This window comes from Gadus chalcogrammus, unplaced genomic scaffold (assembly GCF_026213295.1).
Source record: "Gadus chalcogrammus isolate NIFS_2021 unplaced genomic scaffold, NIFS_Gcha_1.0 GACHA071, whole genome shotgun sequence".
NCBI classification, from domain to species: Eukaryota; Metazoa; Chordata; class Actinopteri; order Gadiformes; family Gadidae; genus Gadus; species Gadus chalcogrammus.
The window spans coordinates 120835-139143 of record NW_026613506.1 but is presented as its reverse complement, the minus strand read 5'-3'; the positions used below and the strand labels follow the sequence as shown (position 1 = coordinate 139143).

The following is an 18309-nucleotide window of genomic DNA, read 5'->3' as shown; positions in this document are numbered from 1 at the left end:
TATTCGAGCAAAGTCTTTCTGCAACACAACCTTCAGCAGCGTCTACTGGGCACCACGCCACCTCTTCAACCAATAGCCTCGTCATATTATTAAGTATTTAAACCTGCGCGGAAAACCTGTTCATGCGGGTGCTTCTGATGACAATTTTTTCTAGGTTTTTTTTCAATCTCACAGGTTTCAGTAGTGTAGTGGTTATCACGTTTGACTATCACGCGAAAGGTCCCAGGTTCGAGACCGGGCGGAAACATGGTCAAAGTATTTGTATTTAGGGCTCGCAGTTGAGAGCATAGACTGTATGAAAGTTAAACTCTAACTCTAGTTGTGAGAAGTTCATAGGAGTGTCTGGGTGTCAACCTCCTTTCCTGTTTTGCCTAGCGTTACTGAGTCTTCTACGTGCACCTCTCCAGCATGGACTGCTGGGGTAAACGTCTCATCCTGGATCGTCTAGCGTGCAATGGACGGTTCGTATCCCATTAGCATTTCATGGCGGGCTTTGGCCGCTGTCGTCACGATTTTACAATTGAGGCCTAGCGTGCTAGCATTGTTCTCCACGGTAGCAGATGGTCGAATGGATGTTTAGGATAATATGGTTCAAATATGTATGATATAACCACTTACATTTACACCTGACCACTCTGACCCTGGTTCCATTAAATGTTGTGAACGAGACTGGACGGTTGATGACGGGATTCTGATGGGTTGCCAGATTTAACGTGTTTGTTTCCGTAGTGTAGTGGTTATCACGTTCGCCTCACACGCGAAAGGTCCCCGGTTCGAAATCGGGCGGAAACAGCAAAACGGTTTTGAGGTATACAAAGTTAATGTTTATTCTCCTGCTTTACTATCAAGTAGCTATTCGTGAAGAGTCTATCTTGAACAGAACCTTCAGCAGCGTCTACTTGGCACCACGCCACCTCTTGAACCGATAGCCTCGTCATATTATTAAGTATTTAAACCAACGCGGAAAAGCTGTTCATGCGGGAGCTTCTGATGACAACATTTTCTAGTTTTTTTTTAAATCTCACAGGTTTCCTTAATATAGTGGTTATCACGTTCGACTGACATGCAAAAGGTCCCCGGTTCGAAACCGAGCAGAAACAGAAAATTGTTTTGAGATATACAAAATTAATGTTTAAATTCTCCTGCTTTACTATCAAGCAGCTATTCGAGCAAAGTCTTTCTGCAACACAACCTTCAGCAGCGTCTACTGGGCACCACGCCACCTCTTCAACCAATAGCCTCGTCATATTATTAAGTATTTAAACCTGCGCGGAAAACCTGTTCATGCGGGTGCTTCTGATGACAATTTTTTCTAGTTTTTTTTTCAATCTCACAGGTTTCAGTAGTGTAGTGGTTATCACGTTTGACTATCACGCGAAAGGTCCCAGGTTCGAGACCGGGCGGAAACATGGTCAAAGTATTTGTATTTAGGGCTCGCAGTTGAGAGCATAGACTGTATGAAAGTTAAACTCTAACTCTAGTTGTGAGAAGTTCATAGGAGTGTCTGGGTGTCAACCTCCTTTCCTGTTTTGCCTAGCGTTACTGAGTCTTCTACGTGCACCTCTCCAGCATGGACTGCTGGGGTAAACGTCTCATCCTGGATCGTCTAGCGTGCAATGGACGGTTCGTATCCCATTAGCATGTCATGGCGGGCTTTGGCCGCTGTCGTCACGATTTTACAATTGAGGCCTAGCGTGCTAGCATTGTTCTCCACGGTAGCAGATGGTCGAATGGATGTTTAGGATAATATGGTTCAAATATGTATGATATAACCACTTACATTCACACCTGACCACTCTGACCCTGGTTCCATTAAATGTTGTGAATTTGACTGGACGGTTGATGACGGGATTCTGATGGGTTGCCAGTTTTTTCTTGTATGTGTTTCCGCAGTGTAGTGGTTATCACGTTCGCCTCACACGCGAAAGGTTCCCGGTTCGAAACCGGGTGGAAACAGCATAACGTTTTTGAGGTATACAAAGTTAATGTTTGTATTCTCCTGCTTTACTATCAAGTAGCTATTCGTGAAGAGTCTATCTTGAACAGAACCTTCAGCAGCGTCTACTTGGCACCACGCCACCTCTTGAACCGATAGCCTCTTCATATTATTAAGTATTTAAACCAATGCGGAAAAGCTGTTCATTTCTAGGTTTTTTTTCAATCTCACAGGTTTACGTAGTGTAGTTGTTATCACGTTCGTCTTACACGCAAAACGTCCCTGGTTCAAGACCGGGCGGAAACAGCATGACTTACAAATGTAATGTTTAAATTCTCCTGCTTTACTATCAAGCAGCTATTCGAGCAAAGTCTTTCTGCAACACAACCTTCAGCAGTGTCTACTGGGCACCACGCCACCTCTTCAACCAATAGCCTCGTCATATTATTAAGTATTTAAACCTGCGCGGAAAACCTGTTCATGCGGGTGCTTCTGATGACAATTTTTTCTAGTTTTTTTTTCAATCTCGCAGGTTTCAGTAGTGTAGTGGTTATCACGTTTGACTATCACGCGAAAGGTCCCAGGTTCGAGACCGGGCGGAAACATGGTCAAAGTATTTGTATTTAGGGCTCGCAGTTGAGAGCATAGACTGTATGAAAGTTAAACTCTAACTCTAGTTGTGAGAAGTTCATAGGAGTGTCTGGGTGTCAACCTCCTTTCCTGTTTTGCCTAGCGTTACTGAGTCTTCTACGTGCACCTCTCCAGCATGGACTGCTGGGGTAAACGTCTCATCCTGGATCGTCTAGCGTGCAATGGACGGTTCGTATCCCATTAGCATGTCATGGCGGGCTTTGGCCGCTGTCGTCACGATTTTACAATTGAGGCCTAGCGTGCTAGCATTGTTCTCCGCGGTAGCAGATGGGCGAATGGATGTTTAGGATAATATGGTTCAAATATGTATGATATAACCACTTACATTCACACCTGACCACTCTGACCCTGGTTCCATTAAATGTTGTGAATTTGACTGGACGGTTGATGACGGGATTCTGATGGGTTGCCAGTTTTTTCGTGTATGTGTTTCCGCAGTGTAGTGGTTATCACGTTCGCCTCACACGCGAAAGGTTCCCGGTTCGAAACCGGGTGGAAACAGCATAACGTTTTTGAGGTATACAAAGTTAATGTTTGTATTCTCCTGCTTTACTATCAAGTAGCTATTCGTGAAGAGTCTATCTTGAACAGAACCTTCAGCAGCGTCTACTTGGCACCACGCCTCCTCTTGAACCGATAGCCTCTTCATATTATTAAGTATTTAAACCAATGCGGAAAAGCTGTTCATTTCTAGGTTTTTTTTCAATCTCACAGGTTTACGTAGTGTAGTTGTTATCACGTTCGTCTTACACGCAAAACGTCCCTGGTTCAAGACCGGGCGGAAACAGCATGACTTACAAATGTAATGTTTAAATTCTCCTGCTTTACTATCAAGCAGCTATTCGAGCAAAGTCTTTCTGCAACACAACCTTCAGCAGTGTCTACTTGGCACCACGCCACCTCTTCAACCAATAGCCTCGTCATATTATTAAGTATTTAAACCTGCGCGGAAAACCTGTTCATGCGGGTGCTTCTGATGACAATATTTTCTAGGTTTTTTTTCAATCAAACAGGTTTCAGTAGTGTAGTGGTTATCATGTTTGACTGTCTCGCGAAAGGTCCCAGGTTCGAGACCGGGCGGAAACATGGTGAAAGTATTTGTATTTAGCGCTCGCAGTTGAGAGCATAGACTGTATGAAAGTTAAACTCTAACTCTAGTTGGGAGAAGTTCATAGGAGTGTCTGGGTGTCAACCTCCTTTCCTGATTTGCCTAGCGTTACTGAATCTTCTACGTGCACCTCTCTAGCATGGACTTCTGGGACTTTACAATTGAGGCCGAGCGTGCTAGCATTGTTCCCCGCTGTAGCAGATGGGCGAATGGATGTTTAGGATAATATGTTTCAAACATGTATGATATAACCACTTACATTCACACCTGACCACTCTGACCCTGGTTCCATTAAATGTTGTGAACGAGACTGGACAGTTGATGACGGGGTTCTGATGGGTTGCCAGATTATCAGGTATGTGTTTCCGTAGTGTAGTGGTTATCACATATGCCTCACACGAGAAAGGTCCCCGGTTCGAAACCGGGCGGAAACAGCATTACAATTTTGAGATCAACAAAGTTAATGTTTAAATTCTCCTGCTTTACTATCAAGCAGCTATTCGGGAAAAGTCTATCTGGAACAGAACCTTCAGCAGCGTGTACTTGGCACCACGCCACCTCTTCAACCGATAGCCTCGTCATATTATTAAGTATTTAAACCTGCGCGGAAAACCTGTTCATGCGGGTGCTTCTGATGACAATATTTTCTAGTTTTTTTTTTCAATCTAACAGGTTTCAGTAGTGTAGTGGTTATCATGTTTGACTGTCTCGCGAAAGGTCCCAGGTTCGAGACCGGGCGGAAACATGGTGAAAGTATTTGTATTTAGCGCTCGCAGTTGAGAGCATAGACTGTATGAAAGATAAACTCTAACCCTAGTTGGGAGAAGTTCTTAGGAGTGTCTGGGTGTCAACCTCCTTTCCTGATTTGCCTAGCGTTACTGAATCTTCTACGTGCACCTCTCTAGCATGGACTTCTGGGACTTTACAATTGAGGCCGAGCGTGCTAGCATTGTTCCCCGCTGTAGCAGATGGGCGAATGGATGTTTAGGATAATATGTTTCAAACATGTATGATATAACCACTTACATTCACACCTTACCACTCTGACCCTGGTTCCATTAAATGTTGTGAACGAGACTGGAAGGTTGATGACGGGATTCTGATGGGTTGCCAGATTTTCTGTGTATGTGTTTCCGTAGTGTAGTGGTTATCACGTTCGCCTCACAGGCGAAAGGTCCCTGGTTCGAAACCGGGTGGAAACAGCATAACGGTTTTGAGGTATACAAAGTTAATGTTTGTATTCTCCTGCTTTACTATCAAGTAGCTATTCGTGAAGAGTCTATCTTGAACAGAACCTTCAGCAGCGTCTACTTGGCACCACGCCTCCTCTTGAACCGATAGCCTCTTCATATTATTAAGTATTTAAACCAATGCGGAAAAGCTGTTCATTTCTAGGGTTTTTTTCAATCTCACAGGTTTCCGTAGTGTAGTTGTTATCACGTTCGTCTTACACGCAAAAGGTCCCCGGTTCAAGACCGGGCGGAAACAGCATGACTTACAAATTTAATGTTTAAATTCTCCTGCTTTACTATCAAGCAGCTATTCGAGAAATGTCTTTCTGGAACACAACCTTCAGCAGTGTCTACTTGGCACCACGCCACCTCTTCAACCGATAGCCTCGTCATATTATTAAGTATTTAAACCTGCGCGGAAAACCTGTTCATGCGGGTGCTTCTGATGACAATATTTTCTAGGTTTTTTTTCAATCTAACAGGTTTCAGTAGTGTAGTGGTTATCATGTTTGACTGTCTAGTGAAAGGTCCCAGGTTCGAGACCGGGCGGAAACATGGTGAAAGTATTTGTAATTAGCGCTCGCAGTTGAGAGCATAGACTGTATGAAAGTTAAACTCTAACTCTAGTTGGGAGAAGTTCTTAGGAGTGTCTGGGTGTCAACCTCCTTTCCTGATTTGCCTAGTGTTACTGAATCTTCTACGTGCACCTCTCTAGCATGGACTTCTGGGACTTTACAATTGAGGCCGAGCGTGCTAGCATTGTTCCCCGCTGTAGCAGATGGGCGAATGGATGTTTAGGATAATATGTTTCAAACATGTATGATATAACCACTTACATTCACACCTGACCACTCTGACCCTGGTTCCATTAAATGTTGTGAACGAGACTGGACGGTTGATGACGGGATTCTGATGGGTTGCCAGATTCGCCGTGTATGTATTTCCGTAGTGTAGTGGTTATCACGTTCGCCTCACACGCGAAAGGTCCCTGGTTCGAAACCGGGTGGAAATAGCATAACGGTTTTGAGGTATACAAAGTTAATGTTTAAATTCTCCTGTTTTACTATCACGTAGCTATTCGTGAAGAGTCTATCTTGAACAGAACCTTCAGCAGCGTCTACTTGGCACCACGCCACCTCTTGAACCGATAGCCTCTTCATATTATTAAGTATTTAAACCAATGCTTTCCGCATTGGTTTAAATACTTAATAATATGAATGAGCTGTTCATGTGGGAGCTTCTGATGACAATATTTTCTAGGTTTTTTTTCAATCTCATAGGTTTCCGTAGTGTAGTTGTTATCACGTTCGTCTTACACGCGATAGGTCCCCGGTTCAAGACCGGGCGGAAACAGCATGACTTACAAATGTAATGTTTAAATTCTCCTGCTTTACTATCAAGCATCTATTCGGGAAAAGTCTGTCTGGAACAGGACCTTCAGCAGTGACGACTGGGCACCACGCCACCTCTTCAACCGATAGCCTCGTCATATTATTAAGTGTTTAAACCTGCGCTGAAAACCTGTTCCTACGGGAGCTTATGATGACAACATTTTGATGACGTAATTTTCTAAGGTTTTGCCCAATCTAACAGGTTTCCGTAATATAGTGGTTATCACGTCCGCCTGAAATGCAAAAGGTCCCCGGTTCGAAACCGAGCGGAAACAGTTTCATTGTTTTGAGGTATACAAAGTTAATGTTTAGATTCTCCTGCTTTACTATCAAGCAGCTATTCGAGAAAAGTCTTTCTGGAACACAACCTTCAGCAGTGTCTACTGGGCACCACGCCACCTCTTCAACCGATAGCCTTGTCATATTATTAAGTGTTTAAACCTGCACTGAAAACCTGTTCATTCGGGAGCTTCTGATGACAATATTTTCTAGTTTTTTTTTCAAACTCACAGGTTTCAGTAGTGTAGTGGTTATCACGTTTGACTAACACGCGAAAGTTCCCAGGTTCGAGTTCGGGCGGAAACATGGTCAAAGTATTTGTATTTAGGGCTCGCAGTTGAGAGCATAGACTGCATGAAAGTTAAACTCGAACTCTAGTTGTGAGAAGTTCTTAGAAGTGTCTGTCTCTCAACCTCCTTTTCTGTTTTGCCTAGTGTTAGTTTAGTAGCCCATAGAGAAAAAAAGTTTTCCCAAATGGACTGTCATTTGGACAAAGCCCCTCAGAAGTGTGGCCTGCAAGACCTAATGGTTCAGAATGTGGTGGAAAAACAGTTTTTGAGATAGGAAGGTCCTACCGCCCTGAAATTCGAATACCATATTCTAGGGCCTAAATGGGACCCCCGCACCGAAACTTGGCCCGGTCGGACCCCCGAGGGCAGGAAGGGGGGGCCCTTCCTGCCCGAAACTTGCCCAGTCGACCCCGAGTGCAGGAAGGTGGGGCCTGGACTTTCATAATCTTCGCTCGGTGAATGTAAAGGATATTTGGTCGGATGTTATGACGAAGAATCATAATGTGAATGGGAATATTTTATAAATGTCTTGATATCATCTTTCGTCTCAACACTTCTGCTGCAGCCGCTTAAAGTTTCACTCCGTGGACCTTAAAATATGAATCAATCCATTAGAAGTATGAAAATATCTTCCCGGTGGAGTAACGGGACAAACAAGGTGTCCTTTGACATCTACGTTTCGAGGCAATTGCAACAGTGCCACACATGATCATATTTGAATATGTTTTGGGGTAGTAATTAGCTATCGATTTTGGAGGCCTTTATCAATAATAACCAGCTACAGATTTGCTTCCCGATGGAGATTTTTGACAAATTACATGTTATTTAGCATCTACACGTTAAGCTGAGTCCAATGAGATCAAGCTCGCCCTCTTGCTACACCGAGATCATGTCCTAGACCTAGGTGTACCATGTAAAATACATGTTACCATTTGCTTGAGTGTCATGCTTGGTGTCATTGGACTCAGCTCAACGTGTAGATGCTAAATAACATCATTTCTCACAAATTTCTATCGGGAAGCAAATTAATAGCTGCTCATTATTGATTAAGGCCTCCAATTTCGACAGCTAATTACTACCATTAAACATGTTCGAATATGCTCATGTGTGGCACCGTTGATGTTGAAGGACACCTTGAAGGACACCTTGTTCGCCCTCTTACGCCACCGGGAAGATATTTACATGCTTCTGATTGACCAATGAATTGATTCAGCTATTCCCCCAGAAGTATGGGGTCAAAAGGTCAAAAGGAGACGGCACCACGCCGCTTATGAGACAAAAGTTAATGTGTATTTCTCTCATAACTTTTTGTCATTATTAAAGAGAGGCCTGATTCTCAGATATGCAGGTTGGATGGCTATGGTGTAGGTCTGGGAAGAACTTCAGGCCAAAATCTTGCAAGCGAGCCGCTGGGTGCAGGTGCAACGAGATGGAGCACTTGCTCATTTCCTGTAGGGCTGGAGCCACAAGTTGAAGCTTATGAAGCTCATCATTTGAGACCCCCTTTGATAAAAGGGGGTCACCCCGCTATTTTACAGGGTTGGAACTAGGCCCTCTCGGATGCCATTTGTTTCACTACGACTTCTTTCAGCTGCACACCCCTCTTCCCCAACGAGATTACGGCTAATAAAACGCTTGAGGTGGCGTTTTGGAAAGAAAAAACTTAATTTTTTTAGGACATGGCATGAAGGTAATTATGAGCCTTCACTCGAAAAAAATAATACTGCACGTTACTTAATTCAATCAGTGCAGCATTTTTACACTTAAAAATATTGAGTTGAAATGAAAGCTCTCAAATCAGTTCCACAAAACATGAGTAATGAGTAAATCCAAGTAATATTTTTAAGTACATCTGAATGAATTGACTTGGCTCAATTACCACATAAATTTAGTAAATGTAACTGAAATTATGTGTTAACCATATGGAAAACCTGAGTAGAAATCACTAATCAAATTCAGTTAATTTAATTTAATCCAAGTAATATTTTTAAGTACATCTGAATGAATTGACTTGGCTCAATTACCACATAAATTGAGTAAATGTAACTGAAATTATGTGTTAACCATATATTATATATTTGAGGATATTTACTATAAACCAAAATGGAGAAGAGCTCACAAAACATGAAAGCTTTATTTTAAAACATTTTTCCAATTTTTTAACATTTCCAACAGATTTATTTAACATTAACAGCCAACTGCACTGTTGATGGGAGGGTTGAACTGCTTTAAAACTCTAAAAAAAATGAAGCCTTATGCCTCACTGGAATGATTAAAAAAGAAAAGAAAAGAAAAGACATAAATGCAAAACGGAAATGTCACAGACTGGACACACTGGAAAAAGCCTTCTGTTGAACCAATTAAAAAAAACAAGGGTAATGGTTCACATCTATATTACATAACTTGAGCCAATGACAAATATATAGCTTGCCTCAAACAATATTTCCTATGGTCGTAAAAACAAAATAATACAACTTGGCACCAAGTATAATTCTATTCTTTGAATGAAGTTAATACATTTAAATCGTATGTTAAATCCTAAACAAAAAAATATTGATTCACTCCAACAATTGTTTCTCATTTAAGAAATATCTATCAGAAATAATTTGTTTTATCCAATCAAAAAGATTACAATTTAATCAAACAATTGTTTCTCATTTAAACATGAACATATTTTTGTATACATCATCATTTTTTCCCGCTCGGCGCTTCATGGCCTTCGGGTGCTTCTGCTGGAGAGTTGAAAGTCTCTGTTCCAGCATCAGCAGTGTCAAAGACACCTCGATACTCCGCTTGGTGAAGCCGGGGATCGAAGAAACAACCTTCAGGTTACCAGCCAACCCGCTCTACCACCTGAGCTACTGCCGCCACACAATAATTATATTAACAATGTAAATCCCACAGTTAGGCCTACTCCAGACCTCCCTCCAGACACAGACAGACTGTCCTAGCTCACAGAACCAGTGAGTCATCGTCACTCTGGTCAAGGCTCTCTACTGCAGGTTCAGCTGTAGGTGCTACCTTGAATGAATAAGCAGCTGATGTTCCAAAAAGCTTCAAAACATGATCAGGCAGCTGGTGCTCAAAGCAAGCATCACCTGACAGCTTTAATCCACTCTGCTTTAATCCATATCGGATGTATAGGATGGAGTTTAAGGTCTGCAAGGACATCCGGTTCCTGAGTTTGCTTTTTACCACCAGGACTGAGCTGAGTCTGAAAAAATATTTCTAAATTGAGCTCCTAATCAAATATAACAGTGTTTTAGGAAGAAAACAAAAAAAAAATATTTGGATTGAATGACAAAATTATTAATCAGTTGAATACACAACCTTAAAATTTTACATTTGTCAAAATTGATATTTCTTAATTGAGCTCCTAATTAAAAATATCTATATTTCACAGTATTTGGAAATAAAAAAAGGTTATTTTAAAAATAAAACAAAAAATGTTTATTTGAATTGAATTACAAAATAATAATCAGATGAAGTACGGCTTAAAACCCTTTTTCCAGTGCACAGACTGATCTCAGACTGTTCACAGAACACAGACTGGAATGGAATTCCAACTATATCAGCACAATGTTTTTCAGTCTTTGCACCTTTGTTGACAGGTTTCCAGCATCGACTTCAACAAGCATCTTTTGAAAAACTTCAAAAGTGTACTTTAGAGTGTTGGGGTACTATAGGTCCAAGGCATAAGTTAGCCCAAGCAAGTAGCAGCAGGCTCTGCTGAGATCCCCAAGGTGGTTGAGTACGATGGAACCCTCAATGATGATCCCTACATCCCTGACATTTTCATTGCGCACAACGTACAGAGCCATCATCTCTGCTGCCAGCTCTTCTTCCACACTGATGGCTGAATCATCAGAAGTCTGTGGACATTGTAAAGCAAAGTGGTTAGAGCAGGCAGAATATCACCAGAATAAAATAAATTACCATACAACATAAATAGGATATACAATATGTTTAAGTTTTCTATTATTTTGACTAGCATACAACAAATTGGAATGATATCAACAGACTGCAAATAACAATAATGATAACTAGAACATTTCCTCTGAGAAATTTTGATAGGGCCACGGGAGCTACGGCCGGTTTTGCCATCTTTGTCAACATGGGAATCAAACCCACAACCTTAAGATCAAGACAGAGCTGATCACACAGACATAATCATCCGTCTACAAGCACTGATATGAGAAGCTGTAGGCTAATCATATTAAGTTACCTGTGTGTGTGTGTGTGTGTGTAACTGTAATCACATAAAGTTACCTGTGTGCTGGTGTTCGTTGTGTCTGTGCGTGTCTTTAATCACATAAGTGTGTGTGCGGGGGAGTGTGGGAAAGGACTGCGCGCATGTGTAATGTATGTGTATGGGATAATGTGTAGTTTGGAGGTTGTTATGGAGAATTACTCCCAACAGGATAAAATGGAACTGTCATAAACTGTATGGAGAACAGTGAAAGCCATTTCTTTTCATTGCACTCACCTCAAATTCCTTGATTAAGGCACCCACATCTTCTCCCAAGTGATCAATTAGACACCTGATGACAACTTCTCTAGTTTTCTCAATGGGAATTCCACTCTGTTAAGAAAAAAAAAAAACGAAACAGTTGGCAAAAATACACTAGTCACTTTCTATTAAAATGTATCATGAGAATGATAATAAAGACAGCATGAGGTATGTGATCTTGTGTTGAATGTTTGAGTACAGAGATAGTTAAAAAAAACTGTGGTGACAACACAGGTGGGGGAAAGAATTACCGGTATATAAACAGGGGAGCAAACTAAAATACCTGGGGCCGTATTCACAAAGGATCTTAGGGCTAAAAGTAGGTCCTAACTGGCGAATTTAGGAGTAACTCCTAAAAATAATGGGCGTGTCACTCTTAAATTTAGGACTCCTAACTTTTTTCACTAAGAGCAATTCACAAAGTATTTTAGGACTAAAAGTAGCACCTAAGTCTAGGAGAGCTTAAAAGTCCTCAAGAGGACTCCTAACTCAGTAAGACCGATTCACAAAGAATCTTAAAATGCCTGCGAGACGAAATGTTAGGGTATTCAATTTATTGTGGAGTTAATGCGCGATACAATAACATCCCCGACTAACAGGAATAATCAGATTAGTCCCGAAATAAAATGTTATAAAAATTATAAATTATAAAAAAATATATATAACTTATAAAAATAAAAATAATTGCGCCATCAAAAGACGAGGACGTGTTCGTCAATAGGGAGAAAGTGCATTCCATCAACACGCAGGTTGTTTTCGATGCAAATTTTAACATAGCCTACTGGATGTTGTTGCAAAGTGGCCTGGATCTTTAGCTACCCATGATTCGCGCATTTTAATGGTCAGCGGTCTGAGGCAGCTTTTGAGATGTAGCCTACCAGTTGGGTGTCACTTGCTGGCTGACAGTGACTATCCATGCAAGACGTGGCTCTAGAACCCTACCTCAATCCACAACCGGGAGCACAGTTAAAGTGTAAGATGTAAGTGATTACGCAGATTACGTATAGTCCTATGCGTAAAACACATCGTATTGGCTCTTTGCGAGCACACAAACATACACGAAATGTTGTGGAGAGAGGAATTGGGCAGATGAAACGTCGGTTTCATGTCCTCCACGGCGAAATACGCCTCACCCCAGAGAGGGCAAGCACAGTAATCACTGTATGTGCCATTCTACACAACCTCTGCAAGCGGAGGAACATTCCACAGCCAGACGATGATGATGATGATGATGATGATGATGGGGATCAACATTACAAGGAATTTGGCCGTGTGGAACCGAGTGGACGGGCATTTAGGGATCACTTTGAAAACACATTTTAGGTAAACACCTTGGCACAAATCAGTCAACACTTGGGTAGTTCGTAACATTTATTTTCTTTTAGATTTTACGTATATTTATTGTTTGCTTTCTCTCTCTCTTGAACGTGCAGGCTACAACGTCATTATCGTGGTCTGCACAAAATTGTCATCATGCGTGTATTCTGCTAACTGCACTATAACTACTTGATAGGAATTAATTTCTAGCCTAGGCTATTTCCTTGTTTTTTGGTGATTCAGTGGGCTCGTCTGAACAACCAATCACCGAACTGACCGCTTCTAAACTCGTGCACGAGAATTGACGTAATCCATAGCAACGGCGCGTCACTCTTAGTTCACTCTTTGTGATTTATCCTTGGTAAGAGTAGGTCTCAGCGGCTTTGTGAATAACTTTTAAGAAAAAACTCCTACGTAAAATGTTTTAGCGCGAGTTAGGAGCACTCCTAGCGGTAAGATAAAATGCTTTGTGAATACGGCCCCTGGAGTACAATATTCATCTCTGCACGATGCCTCTGTCCAGCAGCACCTTTCTTGGCTTGGTAGATACCAAGCAGTTTAGGGGTGTAGTGGTCCAACATGGACATGAATTTGGCCTCAAGATTTACAGTGGCAATTCAATGGAACTCAGCGTTGACCTGAAAAAAGCAGAAAAACACAAACAGGGACAGAGCACAGTTTACATACTTAGATTTAAACAAGCTCCCCAAGTAAGGTGCATTTGTGGTAAACTGTGTTGTTTTTTTTCTAACCTGTGGCGCATCAAACAGGGCAGGCCACCTTTCTTTGATCTCGGTGATGCTCAGTTGAAGACTGACGACATCCGGTCTTCTATGAGCAAAAGTGTTGGACATCAATGCACTGACAGTCGCCCTCTCCTTCTTCTTTAATTCAGACAGGATTTTGAGTCGTTGTTGCTCTTGTTGTTCACTGTTTTCTCCTGATGGATAATGTGGGCGATACATCACTTCCCCTTTGCGTGCGTTTTTTACATTTTGGGCTGGTTTCCTCTCACCAGGACGCTTGTTTTTAAGAGAATTGCATGTGAATTCAGGAAATCCAAGATTTCTTAACTTGGACCTATAATTCCCCATTTTGTACTTTAGGGAGTACATCCATCCAATCCACCCGTTGCGACTTCCAGGTTCCGTTAGACATGGGTGTTTTTGGACCAAGGCTTCTGCAATCTGTCCAACCTGAAGGCCTGTGGGATAGGCTGTGTAACTGTACATGTAATCTGCCAGCTTCTCCATTATTTCAGACTTGACCCGGGTGTTGTTGAGGACAGTGCCATCTTTCAAAAACTGTTCATTCGCATTCCTGAGTACTGCCTCTGCTGCAACTGAAAAAGGTGGAATCTCAACTTCACTTGGCCACATTGCTCTACCAGTGTCTTGTGATGACAGTGATGATGTATCTGACTGGTAGTCTGCAGAACCAGAGGATGACTGTGAAGACAACATTCTTGAACTTCCACATTTTCAGTCTCTGGTGTGGTCAATGTGAGCACTACGGATGGAATAATGACCACTTTTATTGTCCCCTTATGTTTAACCTCGTTTGGTGAATGAATGGTGAAGAAATCCAAAAGTCTTCATCCAAGTAATGAAGGGGTGGATTTTCTGCACGGATCTGAAAAGTGTCTTTCACAGTCTCATGCCAATTGCTCCACTGTATTTGGGACCCCCAGATGACCAGTGTGAGCCTTCTCACTATGATGATCAATGTCACCTTTCACAACAACCGGGTCCATCTGTACAAAAACAAATACAGTTTAGTCTTTTAACTGACCTAAGACTGGACAATAATGTGTCGTTTCAAACTGACCATGCGTTTCCCTCCAACCCAGTATGGTGCACCGGGGGTATGTATCACTAAGTTGCTGTATGTTCAACAGTGTCACCTTCACACGATGTGCTCCAAACAAACCCCCTAAACTGTTCATAATACCAGCTGTTGAGAACTTACACAATGAAATTAGATCACTGTCTACAATCACACATTTGTGAAATCTCCCACAAAATTGGGCAGGACACCAGTTAGACCCATGAGGGAGATCATCCCTACTGCATATCTGGTTCCATGATATGACAGTTATACTTGTTTAAAAGACTCCTGAATGTCCTCATGCAGCAATGCCAATGGAATATTGGTTACTTTACTCACACACAATGAAGGTTTCACAGCATCAGCATGTAAATGATATGCTACCATCATCTGGTGCTTTGTGGTGAGAGAAAGTAGAATGTTTCTGAAACAGTTTGCGTGTCTGACAACGCGTTTGAAAAAACTATGCTTCGCCTCGAAGCGCATGGTCCAGACACAAACCAAAGGTCCAAAGCATTTTATCAGGTCTGGATAATGTTTCCAAAAAATGGAACTTAGGAGTTAACTTAAAGTCAGGAAAGTCTTCCAAAAGTCTGTGGCGATGTTCAGAAATCAATTTATCGAGATAACTAATACTGTCCTCTGTATGAATAGGGGATACCATGAGTTCAGTAATGTATTTTAAAGTCAAGAGGACTTGCCATGCAGGTTCATCGAGTGGCACCTTTGCACCAATTATAAATGGTAATAATCTTAGTAATGTCCAATTCTCATGTGCGTTTCCGCCGATAGATCTGCGAGAAGAAAGATTAAGTGGGACAGGTTGAGGGCGGTCAGTTTTGTCAGTCCAATTATACGGAAAACTCTTTAATTAAACTGTTCAGTTGTGACAGAGTGAAATACTTCTTCTTTACAAACAGTTTAAAACACAGTGCCAACTCCAATGGTATTAGACCTCTAAAGGTCTTGAGCACATCCGGAGGGGAGCCCTGTCCACGAATGGAAATACTTCAACTTTTCTGTTCAGGGACAAACCTTCTTACACCGTAACAATGTACTAGGTCTGGGTTTTCCTTTACAGACTGAACATGAGAAGCATAGTTCTCCTTAGTTCTTTGAGGAAAAAATCCAGAATGGACCTCTTTTTTCTTTGGTAGTCTGAGTGGTCCCCGATACAAAATCTACAGACGTAATGCCCAGTAAAACTTTCCACCAGGCCACTCAAAGAATGAGCTCCAAGGTTATCTGCCGAAACACAAAAAAACTGTCCCCTGATATTCTTACCAATGGCTGGGAAAAAAAAAAATGCCTTCTTCCTCTAACGTAGCCAGGTCAGTCAAGACAGGCTCCAGGACAGTTTCATAGCCATATTTCTTTACATCAACAGCTTTGCAAAGAAGTGCCAAATTAATTGTTGTTAATTCGGACTCAATTCTGATGGCACGTCTGCAAGTACCCAATATACGGCAGTCATTCCTTCCTGACGGTTTGGGATATTCTGAGAAAGCGGGCGGGAATGGCCATACTGACGACGGGCACGGCACAGCCGATTGAACTGACCTTCAACCTGACCGTAAGTCAGGTTGAGTGAAATTCTTAGCTCTCCATCTCTATGAAATTAATTTAATTTAAAATGTTGACCATCTTTAAAGGATGAAAGGTGTGACCCACTGCTGAATGTCTTGTCAGTATAGTTATTTACAATATCTTTATTGTTTAGCAGTTGCTGTAAAGATTCTAAGATGGGCACGTATTGAAAGGTAGCACTGTCGAGTGGATCTAATACATATTCAACTGGCTGAATAAAACGGAAGTTTTCTTTAAAGTATTTACCCCTCTGGTACTTAGAATGAAAAGGACCATCAGGACCAAAGGCTATAGTTAGAGGATTACAGAGTTGTACTTATTCTACTAACTCACTAATAACACTTTCGTCAACAGTGCAGTTATTCTTTGCCAGAATGTTTCTCACTAAATTTGGAATGTATTGAGATGACGATGCACATATAAACTGGAGCTGTTCCACCAAGTCATCTAAACATTTACCTGTGACATTATAAATGCTTTCTAACTTTAACAAGAGAGCACCAATTATTTCCTCATATGCACCGGTTTGTTCTTCGCAATCCAAATCTGCAGTAGGATCGAACTCAACATCATCAATTGATTCCAGTGAGGAAGTATGGCTTCCATTCTGTTGAACACTGGTAGAAAGTTTTACAATCACATCAGCCTTGAAGTCATCCACACGAGTGAGATTGGTGCTTTCGACTTCTGTGAGTAGCATAAGTGCCATATATGTTTGTTTTAAACTCACAGCCATCAAACACACACACTATTGTTTCTAGCCTTTTAAGATGAGAATTGATGTGATGAAAATAATCTTTAGTATTTGGAAATTGGAGTCACAGATTTTACATTTGAAGGCTATCACATTTTGTTGACTTTCAGTTTCCTCTGATTTGTGAGCTCTGGCCAAGTGTGAACGCAGGCTACTCCAAGATTTAAAGGAACATGAACAGTTCAAATGAATACAGGGCAGCAAATGTCCACAGCCAAAATGTCCATGTCTCAGTCTATAGCAGAGGTCTTCAACAGGGGGTCCGCGACCCCTAGGGGGTCCGCGGAAGGTACTGCAGGGGGGTCGCAAAAGTTTTGGTAGATAGACATTTGTTTTATATTCCCCCCCCCCGCAATTTCTTCCACAAATTGAAATGCCTTTAAAATACACATAACATGATTCCAACACACTGTGTATGTGTATTTAACACTAGGAACGCCGGGCCATTGTTTACTTACTACTAGCGCCACAGAGGGGTCAAATGACCCCTAAGTCATTTGAATGAGAGGCTGTGCATTGGCACATAATGATCAATAGGTGGCGCCAATGAGCTACGACCACGCGAGCGCCACATGTGTGTGTGGGTCGCAAGCCTAGTCCTCACGATTTTGGTAATTTAATTCTCATTTAATTCTTGCCGTCGGCTTTCAAGTTTTGGTGACATATTTATGTATTTGATTTTAATGAAAGCCCAGCAGGAGAGAGCTTTTCTCTGCCTGCTCCTCATTAAGAAGAAGGAGCGACAGCAAAGCAACGTCAGTTTCTCGTCTGGTCTTTATATCTAGGCCTACCCCTTTCTCCGCCGCAAACAATACGTATTTGGATGAGAGGGCGCAGCCAAGACTGTTGGTAGAGAGAGAGTGCTGTTATGTAAGCGGATAATGTACAGAACGCCGGGCATTATCTGAAAAAATAAGCCCCGAACAGGGCGAACCGGACCCTGACGCGAAGCGGAGGTGTCTTGCTTCGCCCTGAAGGGTATTACTTTCGATAATGACCGGCGACGTTCTATTATCCCGCTTATTACACGGCTATTTGCAAAAACGAAAATGTATCTTCACACGGTGTGCCTTTTTTTATTTTTTTTATTTTTACCATTCGTAGTGAAAGCAGAGAAATATTCCGCCAAAGACCTTGACGTCACTCGCCAGGGTTGATAAGTTACCGGACTGCAGAGTGATAAGAAAGACGTGAATGAGGCAAAAATCGACTTTCCTTGAAAGCGGTCGATGTGCATAAAAGTAGCCTATAGGCCGACCAATTGCGAACTACTGAAGCTGCTTATGCCATCTCTAGGTTAAAAAATAGCCGCACCCACCCCAAACCGAGAGAGAATTGTATTCCGATTGAGGCGTATCTATGATCCTTTTCTATTCCGATGAGCTGTTCTTCCACTTCTAATTGTCTCAGTATTTAATGCAAGATAG

The 18309-nt window shown here is 41.8% G+C and overlaps 3 non-coding genes across 3 annotated transcripts; all 3 read left to right on the top strand.

Moving 5' to 3' along the window:
• Positions 1-719: 719 nt before the first annotated feature.
• On the top strand, positions 720-792 carry trnav-cac (transfer RNA valine (anticodon CAC)). Its single transcript has one exon. It is a non-coding gene; the product is annotated as a tRNA-Val (tRNA).
• Positions 793-4824: 4032 nt separating this feature from the next.
• On the top strand, positions 4825-4897 carry trnav-cac (transfer RNA valine (anticodon CAC)). The gene has a single exon. It is a non-coding gene; the product is annotated as a tRNA-Val (tRNA).
• A 969-nt stretch (positions 4898-5866) lies between these two features.
• Positions 5867-5939, top strand: trnav-cac (transfer RNA valine (anticodon CAC)). Its single transcript has one exon. It is a non-coding gene; the product is annotated as a tRNA-Val (tRNA).
• The last annotated feature ends 12370 nt before the right edge of the window (positions 5940-18309 follow it).